The sequence below is a fragment of the Sarcophilus harrisii genome, chromosome 1 (assembly GCF_902635505.1).
Source record: "Sarcophilus harrisii chromosome 1, mSarHar1.11, whole genome shotgun sequence".
Lineage (NCBI taxonomy): Eukaryota > Metazoa > Chordata > Mammalia > Dasyuromorphia > Dasyuridae > Sarcophilus > Sarcophilus harrisii.
Window position 1 is genome coordinate 265,806,182 of NC_045426.1, and position 15,933 is coordinate 265,822,114.

General features: G+C 38.3%; 1 protein-coding gene across 1 annotated transcript in view; it reads right to left on the minus strand.

Moving 5' to 3' along the window:
- The window catches only part of FAM20C (FAM20C golgi associated secretory pathway kinase), a 151,286-nt gene that overhangs the window by 37,108 nt on the left and 98,245 nt on the right, over positions 1–15,933 (minus strand). The gene's annotated exons all lie outside the window — the stretch shown is intronic.

Consider the following 15,933-nt stretch of genomic DNA (forward strand, 5'->3'; position numbering starts at 1 on the left):
AGTATAGTAGAAAGTGCTCTGGATTCAAAGGCCAAAGGATCTGCTTGCAAATCTCAGCTCTGCCACTTACTAGCCATGTGTGGGACTGGGCAAATTGCTTTAACACTCCAGGTCCTAATTTCCTCATCTAGAAAAATAAGAAAAGAGGGGTTGAACTAGATGGTTTCTATGTCCATATCTTATGAATTGAATGGGATTTTTTCCAAGTCACATTGTTTTCCAGGTCTTCAAGTTTCTTCATCTGCAAAATGGGCATAATGCTTATACTATCTAGTCTGGAGTTGCTGTGAAAAGCAAATGATAATATGAATCAGAAGTATGCTGGAACCAACTTAAATTTTCAGTGTGAGTGAGTATTTACAGTTCAAAAATTCACTAATACCATATATTAGGGCTTGATTTATTATTTTGTTGATTGTTTATAGACTTAAAATATAATGTTAATAGTACATATTAAATTTACAAGTTTGTCCCATGTACATTTCCCCCCTCCTGTTGTTTCCATCACATCCAGTTCTTTGTGATCCCAAATTTTCTTGACAAAGATAATGGATTGGTTTGCCCTTTCCATCTCCACCTCATTTTGCAGATGAGGAATATCTCATTGCAGATGAGGCAATAAAGGTGAAGTGACTTGTCCAAAATCACACAGCTAGGAAGTATCTAAGGCCAAATTTGTCTTCCTGGAGTCAGTCTTCCTGACTCCAGACCCTATACTCCACCTCCTGTGCCAGCTAGCTGCCCGAGGGAGTTTCATTACAATCATGAAATTACATGCAGTAGGTTTTTTTTTTCAGAGCATATATGTAAATTCATGGAAGTTTCCTTGACATGAAATTACATGTATGTACCAAAACAAAACCAAAAACCACTACTCTCCTCCTCCATTATGATAAACTGAAATTTAGAAAGAACTTTAAGACTAAAAAAATGTTTTGCAAACATCATATGATTTGATCCTTATAACAATCCTGTGGAATAATAAGAGGTATTTATCAGATCCATTTTATGGATGGAGAAACTGAAGCTCATGAGAATAGATATCTGGCTCACTCAGTGCCATTCAATTAGTAAGTTCCAGAGGTAGCATCTGAACCCCCATCTCTGCTGATTCTAAGCCCAGGGTTCCTCCCTACGCTGATCACAATAAAAATATAAACAAGCCACTTTCCAGCATCAGTGACTCTCTGAGTACATGTGTATCCCCACAGTCATGTAGCAATTGCTCTCCTTTCTCTCTGGCATGGACCTTATCATCTCTGAAATAAAGCCCATTGTTTTGCTGCAGCCATCCGAACCTAACATGCTTGCTTCCTTTAGGAAGAAAGGGAGCCGTCCTGGTTCTTTGGAAACACTCCTCCTGGGGTTTCCGAAGCATGATAAGCGAGATCCTGCTCTGAAGGCATGGGAGATTATTGTTTGTTCATTTTCAGAGCCAGGGAAATGAAAGTCACAGATTTCACCATGTAAACATGAGATGTTAATATTAAATTCGACCTCCCTAAGCCCACATAAATAATCCAATCTATTCACTCCCTTTCCAGAGGTAAATAATTGTTGTCTGCAGACAATACCTCGCTCTTTGACAGTACACACAGCTGGGGTGGGTAGTGTATCTGTCAAATAACTAGTCACCTGCTGGAAGGGGCTGCTGGGACAGTTTCTTGTTCACAGTGACACACTCCAGTGATTTCCTCTGTAGAAGGACTGGAGCAGATTGGAGTGGGAGCCAGGAGATTTGTCAGGATTTGTGGTCCAACGCTTTCTGCTTCATCCAGGTGATTCCAATTGCCTGCTCCCAATGGAACAGCTGAGACCAACTGCACCGAGCTTGGGCCCCTTCCCAATGGGATGCTCAGAAGCATGAACGAGAAAGCCATTTCTGTGATCCAGAATCCCTGGCATCCACCCCAAATGCTGCTTAAAGCTCTCCATTTCTTGAGGTCCTCTTGGCTATCAATATCCCTAGACTCACAGGCCCTCCACAATTTCCCTTCCAACAGTGCTGCAGAATCTTAATGTTGAAAAGACTTCAGAGATCATCAGCGGCTAAAGCCTACGTGACTTGTCTCTTGGTGCCCGGTCTCAACCTGCTCAAGAATCTTCCCCTTCTTCCTGTTTGTCGATTTTGTTGCTGACTCCAGGTTTCCTCTATCTCTCAATTTTCGTGATTGCTTTTCTGGATGTTGGCATTCATCCAGATCTCCTGGTTTCTACTTTTTTTTTTTGCTCTGAACAGATATATTCTGGCCTTGAAGTTTTGGAGAATCCATCGGTCAAACCTTCTATTTTATTATTTTAATTTGATTAATTACCAAGTATTTTATTAATTACCAAGTGGGCCACGAACTACTGCACTAGGTGCTAGGATAACAATGAGCTTATATTTTATTGAGAAGTGACAACATGTAAAAAAAGTGTATATATATATATTGATCTATCTATATCAAATTATCTCTCTCCTATATATGTATGTGTGAATAGAAAGAGAACAAAGAGAAGAGACAGAGAATGTGAGTTCCTTGAAAGTAGAGGCTGTTTTTACCCCTTTTCTGTCTTTCCCAGCACTTAGTATTTACATTATCTAAAAGACAATGTAAACTTACTCTTTATAGAGTGTAATGAGAAAAAGGAAGTAACCTCTTCATTTCCTCATCTATAAAATCGAAAGATTTGGACAAAACTTCCAATTCTAATCTGTGACCCGATGAAAATGGACATTTCTGATTCATGAACACACCTTTTAACAATTAATGATGGGGCAGTGGATAAAGCACCAGCCTTGAAATCAGGAGGACCTGAGTTCAAATCTGGTCTCAGACATTTAATACTCCCTAGGCAAGTCACTTAACTCAAATTGCCTCAGCAAAAAAAAAAAAAAAAAAAATATATATATATATATATATATTATTATTATTATTATTATTATTATTATTATAATGATGGCCACAATTAAGATCCTACCAGTGGAAACCTAGTACCTAGTACAAAGTAGGTGCTCAATAAATATACACGTGTATACATAGTGCTTATGAGTGCATGGGTATACATACTATATATATTATTTACAAAATAATTGGGGGCTACAAGTAATCATGAAAGACTTTATTTAGAAGTGTTAAATTTAGAAGGAAACAATGGTACAAAAAGGTAGAGGAGAGAAAGCATTTCAGGCACTGAGAATACCTTGTTCAGGCCACAAAGATAGGAGATGGTTTATCATGGGTAAGAAGGAGCAGCAGGATCAGCCTGGTTAGATTATGGGGCGTAAGAAAGAGAGGAAGGTATAGGTTGGGGTCAGGGATGTGAAGACCTTTAAAAACCAAAGAGAAGAATTGATATTTAATCCTAAAGGGTGACACCAGGAAATCTCACAACCAAAAAGAGATCTTAAAGATCACTTCATCCAACCCCTTCATTTCAAGAGAAAATCAGCATTTATTAAATACCTAAAGTATACCAGTCACTGTGCTAAAACCTTTACAATAATTATCTCAATTGATCCTCCTAATAAGTTCAGGACATAGGTACTATTATTATTCCCATTTTACAGATGGTAAAAAACGAAAGCAGAAAAAAATTAAGTGATTTTTCTCAGGATTATATAGCTAATAAATACCTAGGAAAAGAATTGATTTGGGCTCTCTGCCTACTACACCACTTAGCTAATAAGATCCAATATATTAAGTCATTAAGCATTTATTAGGCATCTATTTTATTTCAGTTACTGTGCAAAGTGCTGGGAAAGAAAGGATGTTGGGGAGGAAAAAAAAAAATACCTGCTCTCAAAAAGCTCACAGCTTAATGGGGCAGACAACATGGCAACAACTATGGACAAACAATATATACAGAGGGAAGGAGCTAAGTTTAAGTCTGATAGGGAAAGGCTAAACTTGAAGGAAGCCTGGGAAGACAAGAAGCAGAAGAGAGAAGAAAGTTCCAGGTATGGAATTCTCTAACCTTCAAGACCAGAAGCCAAGCTGTGACTTCGATTACAACAAAGTCAGTGGTTACTGACCTTAGCAAAGCAAGATATGTGTTTAATGAAGCTAAAACTAGAAGAAAAAGAGGGCTAACAAGGGATGTATCCTCAGAATCCAAATATCCACTTTTCTCTCAGCTTCCAGACTGGCTCCTTCTATGAGAAGACAAAATTTGAAAATCCATTAAGAGAAAGTGGACACACCCAATTCCTTCACATACTTACAAATCTTATTTGAGTTAACTGATAGGCATAGGAAATTTTTGAGTAAATAAACCACTTCCATCTGTTGCTTTTTTTTAAAAAAAAAAAGTCTCCTGGAGAGATGAATTATTACATAAATATTACAACTATTCCTTTACAAAGAAAACTTGGTTTAGAAAATGCATCTAAAAAATAATGTAATCTTACTCTTTGTAGAGCATAATGAGAAAAAGGAAATAACTTCTTTGGACTGATTTCCTCCTCTGTAAAATTGAAAGGTCTGGACAAAATGACCTGGAAGGTCACTTCCAATTCTAATCTGTGACCTTATGAAATGAACATTCTGCTTCATGGCCACACCTCTTGACAATTAATGGCCCACCACTAAGATCCTACCAGTAAAAACCCAGGCAAAGAGATGAGAGATCAGCTAGTTCAGGGATACTTAACCTTTTGGGTCAAGGATCCCTTCAGAAGAATGTTTTCAAAAGCATAAAATAAAATATACACAATTGCAAAGGAAACCAATTATGCCGAAAGATAATTATTAAAACATTAGCAAAAATAAAAACAAATTTACAGAGCCCAGATTAAGAACCTCCAAACTAGTCCAAACCTCTCATCTCAGAGGAGGTAACTAAGGTTAAGAGAAGGGATTTGCTTGATTTAGAGACATTAACAGGAGCACCAGAACAAATGATCTTCTTCCAAGGCTTGTACTTGTCACTCACTACGTCTTGGCTTCAGACCAGGAGACTTTACTCTTTTAAGATAAATGAAAAGGAATTTTATTCCTTATGTTCAAATTGAGGGGGAGTGATGAGGATAAGGGACAGAATGTTATTTGTTACTTATTTAGTAAAGATGCTAGATGGTAGCCTCCAATTCTGTGCCCTTGGCCACCTTTACTGAGAACTTGTCTTCTCTTCCATTTTTCATTTATACCAGATAAAAATAAACAATAACAGTTTACAATCCTCTTTGGAGTTCAATTGGAGCCAAAGTGTTGGGGATTAAGTTAAAGGGATTAAGTTCTAATGGTGGAATTCTAGGCACCAGCCAATTGCCTGGAAGACTGGTTTTTCCATGTTAAGACATTACAAATGCCATTGGAAATCATACATTTTAGGTCATGAGTTCTAATCTTTTTTTCCTTCTCTCCAACCCCCATACTCAGCTACTTCAAGATTATTTTGAAAAAACTTATTACAGGCCCTATGACAGGACTATGTGTGAGATGCCGACACTCAGAGGAAGGAGACTGCTTGCTATTCCCTGGAAACAATTTTTTTAAAATCTCTTATTTATGTGCCTCTGAAAAGGCTTTTCCCTGTGTTTAGAAAGCACCATCTCCTCATATTTACTACTGAGAATCTATAGTTTTCTTTAAGGGTCTTTTCAAATGCTACCTTCCTCCCCTCCCATATCTACCTGCTGCCTTGAAATTAGTTTTTGTGCTTATTCTTTGTCTCTCTCTCTCCTTTTCCCCTTTGTCCTCCTTCTCTCCCTCCCTCTTTTTCTTCCTCCCTCTCCTTCTCCCTCTTTCTCCCTCCCTTCTCCCCCTTTTCCTCTTTCTATCTCTCTCCTCCCTTCCTCCCTGTCTCTCTCTTCTTTCCCTCCCTCTCTCCCTCTTCTCCTTCCCTCTTTTCTTCTTTCTCTCTCTAATATAAATGTGTCATGTGTGTATATTGTATTTATTCAGAAGACTAAAAACTATAAATATCCTCAAAAGCCATTTATTACATATACCCCCACATACACCATTATATAGATTAGAGGTGGAGACCCAGAGACAATAATAACTAACATTTTATAGTACTTACTATATGCCAAGAACTATGCTAAGCACTATATAATTATCATCTCATTTGATCCTCAAAAAAATAGATTCTATTATTATTCCCATTTTACAGATGAAGAAACTGAGACAAATGGGTAAACGAGGGTTTACGACTAGCCAGACTTGAACTCAAGTCTTTCTGACTCCAAACCCATGGTGCCATCTGGATGTCTGACATATTTTTAAGTGACATTTTTAAGGTTATACACATAGTGAATTGATAGAGAGAGGATTGGAACTCAGATTTTCAGCACCCTTACCACAATATCATGGTATCTGACTCTTGGTTAATGGAATGAGCACACCTGATCTAGATGTGTATATGACAGTGCCAGAATTTCATACTCTCCAATATAAATCACTGATAGTTAGTGCAGGCTCAGCCCAAGTGGAATGACATACATTCTCCTTCCAGTGAACTGAGTCTGTCCTTGAAGTCTTTTTCAGATTGATAAGACCTCCCAGAAATTGTGCTCCTCTGGAATATAAGATTGCCTTTACCTCATGATGAAAGACCAAAGTTATATTTTCTATAGCCTGGAAAATTAGATTTCCCTCATCAGTCAATCAACAAATATTTGTTAAGTTACCTGCTGTGAGCAAAGCCTCGTGATAAGTACTGCAAGAAGGTGAAGAGTTATGTGGATGATATGAACAATAAGTGCCCTGGGGATTCCAGAGACAGACAGACACATAGGAACACAGAAACAAAGCGAGCAAGAGTGAGAATGAGAATGAGAGAGACAGATAGACAGACAGAAATAGAAACAGAGACAGAGAGAGGAGAAAAGGAAGAAAAAAGGAAGAGGGAGGGATAGAGGAAGGGAAGAAAGACAGGAAGAAGGGGAAGACAGAAACAGACAGATAGACAGATAAAGATAGAGACACAGAGAGACGGAGAGAGGGGGAGAAAAAAGGAAGAGATAAAAGAGAGAAGGAAGAAGAGAGAAAAGAGAAGAAAAAGAAGAAGAGAAAAAGGAAGAACAGAGACAAAAAAGAGGAAGGAAGAGAGGGAGGGAAGAAGAAAGACAGGGAGTGAGTGAGAAGGAGACAAACCGAGACAAAGAGAGACAGACAAACAGACATAGAGATAGAGAGAGCAATAGAAACAGAAACACACAGAGAGAGACAAGGGTGGGGGGAGAGAGAGACAGAGAAACAGAGAGAGAGAGACAGAGAGAGAGACAGAGAGAAGGAGGAAGGGAGGAAGGGAGGGAGAGGGAAGGAGGAAAAGAGAAACAGAGACAGACAGAGAGAAAGCTCACTTAGGTTGAGGTGTTCTGGGAGGTTTCATGGAAGATATCGAATCTGAGCAGGTTCCTAGAGCACAGGCTGGTTTTACGGGGGTAGGAAGAGGGGGCGAGGGGAAAAGCATTTCAAATCCTGAGATTCTTCCTTTCCACATTGTCCAGTGAGCAATTTACTCCCACAGAGCTCCTGATTTGTACCAAAGTTTAGACCTCAATGAAGAAAATGATGTCTACTGTTTATTTGGGGATTATTTTTCTTTTACAAGCTTTCTATCTGCTCTCTCTCTCTCTAGGCAGTACAGAGACATCAAACAATCTGGTACAGAATTCTACATCTTGCTACCCTAACCTCATTTATTCATCTCGCTCTCTTTTTTTAAACATGAATCATCCCCAAACAGCACACACTAGCTTCTGTCTCCTAATTACACTGTTTCCCATCCTCTTGGCATATCTGACAAAGGCACAGAGATTTCATGAAAATTCTGTCATTGGAAATCAAACCCAGAGCTTAGTGGGACCCTAGAGATCTTCACCTCTGCCCCATCATTTTGCAGATGAGGGCCTAGAGAGAAGTGTTTTGCCCCAAATTGTAGCTCTAGTTAATTGTAGGGCTGCAATTAGAATCCAGGATTCCTGACTCCCAGACCTGTGCCCCTTCCTCTACATCATGCTGGGTCTAGTACAAATAAGGATAAAGGATAAAGGACTTAGAGAGAAAGAAGAGGGACTAAGTATGATGTAAAGCATGATTCATAAAGATTGGAAGGGAATTTTACATTTGAGATTTTTATGCTTTGATGAAACTGACTGTGTCACTTGGTGGGTCAAACAATAATAATGATAATTAAAATAAAAAGAAACATGTCATTTTTTACCTTAATAAAGTTTAACCTGACCTGTTCAATCTGTAGTTAGGTATCACAAGAGCCCTGGGCCTGGAATCAAAGAGACCTGAGTTAAAATCTGGCCTCTGACATTTATTAGTTGGGAAGTCCTGGGCAAGTCAATTAAGTTCTGTGCCTCAGTTTCCTCAATTGTAAAATAGGGATAATAATAACTAGCACCTTCCTCAAAAGGCTGTTGTGAGGATCAAATGAGATAATATTTGTAAAGAGCTTAGCATGGTGCCTGTCGGATGGTAAAGATTAATAATAAATTGGTAATATTAATGTAATGAATGCTCGTTTCCTTCTTTCCTTCCTTCCTTGCATCCTTCTCTACCTCCTTCATTCCTTCCTTTCATCCTTCCTTCTTTCTTTTCTTCTTTTCTTCCTATCTTTGCAGCTTCATTCTATATTACTCCCCTTCCTGCACTCTCAACTGCAACCAAATCGGCTCTGTCTCTGTCCTCACACTTGGCACCTCACCTCCAGTCTCCATGGTTTTGTACAGGCAGTCTCCTACGCTTGGAATATCCTCCCCCATAACCACCCTCACCTTCAAACAAGGCAGCTCAGGTACTACCATCTATAAGAAGCCCCTCCTTTTGTATTAGTTCCATATCCACTCGTACATGTAACATGGCTTCTAACCACCCTCACCTTCAAACAAGGCAGCTCAGGTACTACCATCTATAAGAAGCCCCTCCTTTTGTATTAGTTCCATATCCACTCGTACATGTAACATGGCTTCTTGAGTTTAAGTTCCTTGACACCTGAGATTTTTTCTTTTTCTTTTTCTTTTTTTTTTTTTTTTTGTCCTTGTATCTTCAGTCCTTGGCACAATGTCTAACACAAAGTAGATGCTTAATAAATTCTTGTCAATGGAGCAAATGACAGGCACCACCTGCCAGGCAGAACAAAAGGAATTGCAGTGGGCCGGGGGGACTGAAGCCAGGAAGAAGTAGTTTATTACTATCAACAGGTTTGAATTTTTTAATTCAAAATTGACCTGACTCTTAAAAAAAACAGTCCCTCCACTCTCCTGGACTTGAGCCTGAAATAAGCTCCTGATTTTATCTCCAAGTATCAGAGGGAGCTAGAAGCAGTCAAGTGGAAAGGTGAATATGACTAGATTAGATATAGCAGCCCACCTCTTTTGGACTCTTGTTTTCTGTGGGGAGGGCTGAGACCTTATAATTCTCTGAGTCAGATCTGAGAGCAACTTCCCTTCCCTGTCCTCTTTCTTTTTCCCCTTTCTCAGTTTCTTCTTCCCTTTTCTCTTTTATTCTCTTTTTGTCTCTGTCTCTATCACTCTTTCTGTCTCTGTCTCTTTCTGTGTCTGTCATCCTCTCTTGTCTCTCTGTGTGTCTGTCTTTGTGTGTCTTTTTCTCCCTCCCTCCTTTCTTCTCTCCTGCCCTTCCCCTCTCTCTCCCCTCGGACCTTATAGAAAAGAAAGCCCTTGACAAATTGTACTCTTAACCATGGCTTTACAGTAATTAGTGTGACTGTGCATCACTAAGATTATTGTTAAAAATAATATTCTTAATATATAGGAGTAATTTTTTTTTGATAGAGACGCTAAAAATTTCCTCAACCATCCATATGTGTTCAGGTTTCAAGTGAATTCACCTCCTTAGGCTTCTTGAAAGCCGGGATAGTTTTATTTTTTGTAATTGGATAAATGAAAACTCATTTATTAAATGCTATGTGCCAAGTACCATGCTAAGTATTCAATATACAGGAAAAACCAAGGGTTCCATTTCTGAAGGAGTTCATATCCTATACCAGTGTTTAGTAGAAAGACAGAAGGAAATGGCTTGACTCTATTTATTGATTTCTTTTTTCTTGTTATTTTTATACTAGATATATAATTTGGACCAAAAGCATTTGTTTATGGGTTTTTTTTTGGGGAGAGGGGGTCAACCAGGTAGGTATCTGATTTCTTTTAAGAAACACTATTTATATACTGCTTATGGTAGTCTAGAATTTGGTAGGAGTTACTCCTCCAGATAGCAGCTTCTAAGCTGGAAGCCCCTAGCACAATGCTTAACGTGTAGCAGGTACTAAATCAATATTTGCTGACTAATTGATTGATTTTCATTGTTAACAGACTGGTGGAGAGTCATATATCTTACTGAGATTCAGTGCAAAATAAAGTCCTGTCAGTAACTTAGAAAAAAATACGAACCTAAGAATTATTGTTTAGGAAAGCAATTCCTTCCCAGAATAGCATCTTTTTAATATAACAGACTAGTGGAGAATTGCAGTATTGATAATAACCTAGTTGAAGGAACAGAATAGATAATGATTGCCAGGTATACCTGTCAATCATCAAGTCAGTGAATTCTAAATTAAGGGCTTAAGTTAGTCTTGGTGACATGGAGACAGTTCTAATGAAACTTACTATTTACATGATTCATGTCATTGTATAGTACATAGTTACTTAAAGCACATACTGCTTTTAAACACACTTCTGGTAATGTGTGTGTGATCATGAATAAAAAATATATGTGGGGAAGGGGTTGGTAAACAAGAAGAGACTAGTGGTAATAGTAATAATAGTAGTGGTTAGCATTTATATAGTTCCTTTCGATTTGAAAAGTGCTTTATATATATAATCTCCTTTGAGGTTCACAATAATGCTGGAAGTTAAGTGCTATTGTTATTTCATTTTACAAATAAAGAAACTGAGGCTAAAAAAGTTTAAGTGATTGCCATATAGCTGGTGTCAAAGGCATTGAACTCAAGTCTTCTTTATAGCAAGTCCAGAGCTTTATCTGCTCTACCAACAAGCTGTTGCCTTAAAAGTAGTAAAAATGGAAAATCTAATGCATTTGGTATAAGAAGACTTGGATTCAAATTCTGACTTTTTCCACTTACTAGATGCCTGAACTTGGTAATAATCTTAATCATTCTAGCCCCAGTTTTGTCATCTGTAATAAGGAGATCGGGCTAGATGATATCTGGAAATCTATGGTCTTCTGGGTTTCAACTTACCTTCAGAATTTTCTCTTTCCAAAACATAAGCAAAAAAATAGTTTATGTTGTAGAAACTCTGCCTGCTACAAACACAGACATTGTAACAAAGACACAAAGTAAAGCATAGTACTCAATAGACCCTGCATAATAGAAATTCACTACTTATTGAGTTCCCTTTCTAAACATACATACAAATATATGTTCACATGTGTTACTGTGTATATATTTAGTTGGCCTCCCAGCACCCAGACTGTCCACTGTAAAATTGTGACAACAATGTATGTCAGTTAAATAGGTCTCCCAATTTTATTCCCCTGCTCAAAAACCTTCAATGACTCCCCAAACCAATAGGTTCAAACTTCCTCATCTATAAAAGGAGAGGGCTAGATTGCAGTGGAGAGAGCCCCTGACTTGGAGTCAAGAACAGTTATCTTCCTGAGTTCAAATCTGGTCTCTAGCTGTATGACCCTAGGCAAATCACTTTATCCTGTTTGATTCAGTTCCCTCAACTAGAAAATGAGTTGGAAAAACAAGGACAAACAACTCCAATATATTGGAGAAAGATTGGGAAAGATTCAGGAGTCTAATATGATTGGAAAGTGACTGAAAAAATGTCTACACTGTGCTAAGTGCTTTACAAATATCTCATCCTAGCTCACTTTGGTTGAGTAGTTCTGCCAACTAGAACGAGAATGCTACAGGTTTCTGAATTACAAGTGAGTCTCATTCATTTGATTGCTGCATTACAGCTAATGATGATTATAATAATCATTGGGTCACAGATTAAGACCTAACAGGGACCTTGCAAGCCATCTAGTCAAAACCTCTCATTTCACAGATGAGATACCTAAAGATGTTAGGTTATACATGCAAAACCAGACGGCTAGTTAAGTGGATAAGTAAGTTTGGAACATAGATCCCTCTGATTTCTAATCCATCATTCTTTCCCCTAGGTTACTAAACTTTGATCTTCATTATCTTGTCTGATTCTCACAACCTAATGAGGTAACCAGGACAGGTACAGATGGTATTGTTATCCCCATTGTAAAGATCCCAGATAAAAAGCCAAAAAAGGAACTTACTGGTTATTTAGTTTCAATCCCCCATTTTACAGATGCAAAAACTAAGGACAGGAAAATGAGCTACTCAAGTCAAACATTTAGTAGGGGACATAGATGGAGCTTGAAGGCAAATCTCCTAAATCCAAGTGTAGCATACTTTTAAATGTCTCAGGCAGGAGTGGCTGGCCCTATATATGGGCAGCCTAGGGTCCTCCCATGTAGCTTGATTTGAAGGGCCTCAAAAAGGTTCTTTTACCATCTTGCTATAGTGCTTTAACTCCCCACCATTAATATTGTTCCTCTGGGTTAAAGCAAAGGTTCTTAACCTCTTTATATTGCATTGAGTTCCTTGTACAATATCAGTAAACTCTTATAGACTCCTTCTCAGAAGTTTTAAAACACAATATAAAATACATAGGCTTACCAAAAAAAAAAAAAAGCCTAAAATACTGAAATAAAGTCATAAAAATGGATTAAAAAAAAAAGTTAAGAACCCCAGGGTAAGAACCTCTGGTTTATAACATTGTATGAGAAAGCCCTAGTTAAAATATAACATGTGCTTGATTAGATAACATATTAATTCTATAACTCTCTCTTAATGCAAGAGCTTAAGTGAGTTTTCCAGTTCCCTTATCTTTGGAGAAATCCTTAGGAAATCATAAGTTTTCATGGTTAGGCTGAGTTGAAAAGGCTGGGAATTTGGGGCACCAACCAGGAATGGTATAGAATCCTAGAAAACCAGAAACCAACATTAGAGCAGTGGGCAACTGTGGCTGGAAAAAAGAGGGGGCTGGAAGAAAGGAAGATGATACATAAAGGGAGGGAGCCAAAGACAAAACTTATCTGCTTCTCCATTTTACTAATGGCTCCCCAGAGAAGCTTGGGTATGAGTGTGAGCAGATCAATGCAAATCCATTTCACTATTGGAAAAACAGCTCAAAGGGCATGTCCTTCTCTGTCAGGGGGGGCATTATAAACAGACTTGCTGGTTGTGTACACAAGACTCACAAATATATCCAGCAAGAGACAGCCAGCCTAGTGATAAAGACCTAATGACTCTATCACCCTAAGAAATGCTGGCCCCAGGAAATTAAAAGGCTCTCCCTTTTGAAGCATAACCCAAGCAACTAATTAGTAAGAACAGAATAATGAAGGTGACCAGCAGGTCTCTACTCCAAGCCAAGTGAGAGAGAGGAAGAGAAAAAAGACTTTAACCAAGAAAAAAAATAGTACTAGAACATTTCTAATGGAATCAAATATACACTTTCTAATAAAATGTTATATTTGATTTTGTGAATAGGTTACTGTGGCTTAGTAAATAGAGAGCTGGTCCCTGGAGTCTGAAAGAGCATTGTTTAAGTCCTATCCCAATCTGTGTAGCCCTGGACAATGCACTTATAATTGTCAGTGCCCAAAGCACATCTCTAAGATTATATGTGTTCGCTGAGGGAGATTTCATACCAGGAAATTGTTTGCAAAAATGAAATCAAAGGAATGCATCATCAAATATATATATATATACATATATATATAAACACATCTTAATATATACATATAAATACACACATACAAAATTATTTTTGCATTTTTTTCATTAAAGCTTTTTGTTTTCAAAATATATACATGGATAATTTTCAACATTCACCCCTACAAAACCCTGTGTTCTAATCTGGAGGGGCAGTGGGGAATCAAGAGACATGGGATCTAGTCCTGCCTTCTATTTAACTATCTGACTTTTAGATCAATAGCCTCAGAGGCTCAGTTCTCTCATATATAACAGAATCATATACTAAGTACTGTAAAATGTCTTAGACTGACCCCCCCCCTTTATTTTACAGATGGGGAAACTGAGGCTCAAAGAGGCTTTAATGTTCTATTAAACCCACATTCACTGAGTCAAATATACTATTTTTTGCTGCTTTTCTATAAATGGAGAGTGTTAGATGATCTCTGTGGTCCTTTGTAGCTCTGATATTCTTTGATTCTTAGAGTACCCACAATACAGCTGTGGAAAGGATAGATTTCTTAGCTGGGAGAGGGGGACAGAGAAGTGGTATAAAGCTGAGTACAAAGTCTCCACTCCCCCCCCTCTCTCCTGAAAAGGTCACAAGCATACTGCAAACATTAAAGCACTCTCATATACCAGCTTTTCAAATGATTAACACAAGCTCTTGGGTAAGCAGGAACAAGGTGTGATGACTCCACTGACCTCCACAAACTAAAAGAACTGACCTTGGGAGCTTGAAATAAGCTAACCTGCAGTTGTCAGAAGTCATGACCAGCTACAAAAATTACTTCCTGTGAAAAAATGTGGACCTATTTCATGCTTCCATTACCAGCTCCTAGGGGATCAATTTCTCTTTGGGTGAGAGCTGCCAAGCTTGAATCCAGCTTGAATTCTAAGCTGAGCCCTTGGTCTCTATGAAGGCTGTAGACCCTTAAATTCTATGTTACTATGATTTTAAGGTATCAGATGATATCCTTGAACTTTTAAAGTTGGAAGGGATGTCACACATTCTTAGTTCACCTTCCCACTCAATTTAAGAATATCTTCTACAAAATCCTGGAGAGGTGGTTAGCCAGTCTCTACTTAAAGTCATTGTCCAGTTATCTAACAACTCTTCATAATCCCATTTAGGGTTTTCTCAGCAAAGATACTGGATCTCTCTAAACTCCTCTTGCAGGAGGAACCTGAGGCAAAAAGGGTTAAGGGACTTGCCCAGGGTCACCGTAAGTGTCTGAGTCCAGATTTGAATTCAGAAAGTTGAGTCTTCCTTACTCTATCCTGGCACTCTATCTTAGTCACCCTTCTATTTAAATACTTCCCATGATAGAAACCTCACTATCTCAGGGAAGCAGTTATTCCATTTTGGGACTGTTTAATTTGTTGGGAACTTCTTTCTTATATTGTGACCATACTAACTGCCCACCTGCCAAATTCTAGTTCTGATCTGTGGAGCTTTTCACATGTCACTCTGTCCCTTCCATGCTCCTCACTCTTGCTTCCTAACTCTCTTTTTTCTTTTTCAGGTTCAGTATTTTCAGTTTTTTCAGCAATTCTCCATTCACCATGATTCCTAATATCTAATTATAGTATCTGCCTCTGGATTCCCATTCATTTGTCAATGCCCTTTCTTAATTGCAGTACCCAGCAATAAGCATAATTCCAACATGGTTTGCACTGGTCAGAAGCTTAAGTAGGAATTCAGATGATGGCAATTTTCCCAGGGTGGAATTTCATAGGGAGAGGGGTTAACCTGTTCCCAGAGAGTATATATAGTCTGTGTCCTTGTAGTGTAAATAATGGACCTGACTTCTTCCCCTACTTATTTAGGAGAAAGCAGGGAAATAGTAATATGACAGGAGAGGTCAACACTGGAAAAGGTATACAGTCTGGGAGTCACAGCTCAGTCTCTGTAAGAGAATGTAATGAAAGGCATAGTGATGACAGGCCAGGGGATCAGTACTAGGGGGAAATATGTCTTTTGATATCAGTGCCCTGAGGCAAAGCATAAAAGGACTTATTTTAATTATAGTTCTGGTCACCAGAACCCTTGATCTGGACACTAGGCTTTTGTTAGTATTACCACAAGTTGTATTAGCTTTTTAGCATTTGCAGATATCAATAGTCAAATTAATATGGCTCATATTAATAGGCAAACCAACACAGCACTAAGTACTGCAAGCAATTAATAATTAATACTCATTGTGTAGTGGGTATTGACTTCTCTGT